Raw genomic sequence first — 2004 nt, forward strand, 5'->3', positions numbered from 1 at the left:
CTCCCTCCCTCCATCCCTCCCTCCCACCTTTTTCTATGATTCTCTTATTTTTTTCATTTTCCCCGTATTTATTTTTACTTTATTTAATTTTAGATTTTTACTATAAATCTTTTTTTTTGTAACTTTTTTTTAAAATCACTTTTATTCTTATTTTCTCTCTGGTGGATTTTTTCTGTTTTTATTCTTTTTTATAAATTTCTTTTTTTTTCCCTTTTTTTTTAAAAAATCACTCTTATTCTTATTTTCTCTCAGGTGCATTTTTGTCTCTGTTTTTATTCTTTATATTTTAATAACTTGTCCTTTAGTCTACACTCTGTCTGTCTTATCAATCAGCTGTGAAGCACTTTGAAGTCCACTAACCTGAATAAAAGCTGCTGTATAAATAAAGTTTGATTGATTGATTAAATAGATTGAGTCTAAATTTAGCGAACATGACTCATGGAACTAAATGAAACCTCCTTCTCTTTAAAATGAAAACACACACTTCTACCTTTAGGACATTTTAAAACTTTGATCTTAAACATCCCAACATCTACTTCTTCTGTATAATTAGATTTGATTTTATCTGTTTCTATATCCCTCCCTCCTACCTTCCTTCTTTCCTCCTTCCTTTCCTCCTTCCTTCCTCTCTTTCCTCCCTCTTTCCCTCCTTCTTCTTCCCCTTCCTCCGTCCCTCCTTCTTTCCTTCCCTCCTTCCTTCCATATGTCCTCCCTCCCTCCCTCATTCTTTCTTTCCTTCCTTCCTCCCTCCCTGATTCTTTCTCTCTTTCCTCCCTCCCTCCCCCCTCCTTCATTCCTTTCCTTCCTCCCTCCCTCATTCTTTCTTTCCTTCCGTCTGTCCTCCCTCCCTCCTTCCTTCTGTCCTCCTTGCCTCCTTCTTTCCCCCCTCCCTCATTCTTTCTTTCTTTCCTTCCTTCCTTCCTTCCTCCCTCCTTCTTTCCTTCCTTCCTTCCCTTCCACATCGACTTGTAATTCTTCTGTATAATTATATTTTATTTATCTGTTTCTATCTCCTTCCCTTCCTTTCTTTCCTACTTCCTTCCTCCATCCCTCCTACCTTCCTTCTTTCCTCCGTCCTTCCTTCCTCCATCCCTCCATCTCTCTTTCTTTCCTTCCCTTCCTCCTTCCCTCCTTCCTTCCATCTGTCCTCCCTGCCTCCTTCCTTCCTTCCTTCCCTTCCTCCCTCTCACATCTACTTGTAATTCTTCTGTATAATTATATTTGATTTTATCTGTTTCTATCTCCTTCCCTTCCTTCCTTTCCTACTTCCTTCCCCCATCCCTCCTTCTCTTTGTTTCCTTTCTCTCTTTCCCTCGTTCATTCCTTTCCTTCCTCCCTCCCTCATTCTTTCTTTCCTTCACACACATTTTTTTTTTTATTAAATGATGTCACCTGTTGTTTTCAAACCCTTGTGACAGAGCTATATGTAATATGATACTGATATATATCTGTGATAGGTCGGTGACTGATATCGGGTCAGGCTCTAGTTTCTGTTGACCACCCCCCTCCCCCCCCCTCCCCCCTCGTTAATTACCTCGGTTGTTGTTTGTCTGGATCCTTTGTTTTAGTTTTGCATGAGGAAGCCTGTATGGAAAAACTCAACCTGCTGCTGCTGTTGTTGTTGTTTCCTACAGTAGCTCACAGGTTAAATGTGCGACCCATGACTTGGTTTCTACTGTATGTGTTAACGAGGGATGACACAGCACTTCCTCTCACAGTGGTCCCACATGGTCTAGTGGTCAGGATTCCTGGTTTTCACCCAGGCGGCCCGGGTTCAATTCCCGGTGTGGGAAGAAATCCTGTTTCATGACGAGACAGAGCCGGTCATTTATGTTCAATGTGACACATCAGCTGTAATACTGTATCTAGCCTAGTATCATTAATGTGCTTTAGATACTACAGAACACCTTTACTGGCACTTATTGCACACTGAGTAATGTATTATTATTATTATTCATTACATATATATACTTATATTTGTTTCATTATTGTATTTAAAGTTTT

General features: G+C 39.9%; 1 non-coding gene across 1 annotated transcript; it reads left to right on the forward strand.

The window, feature by feature from the left end:
• The first annotated feature begins 1721 nt into the window (after positions 1-1721).
• trnae-uuc (transfer RNA glutamic acid (anticodon UUC)) lies at positions 1722-1793 on the forward strand. Its single transcript has one exon. It is a non-coding gene; the product is annotated as a tRNA-Glu (tRNA).
• Positions 1794-2004: the final 211 nt, after the last annotated feature.

Source organism: Scomber japonicus, chromosome 15, assembly GCF_027409825.1.
Source record: "Scomber japonicus isolate fScoJap1 chromosome 15, fScoJap1.pri, whole genome shotgun sequence".
Classification (NCBI taxonomy): Eukaryota; Metazoa; Chordata; class Actinopteri; order Scombriformes; family Scombridae; genus Scomber; species Scomber japonicus.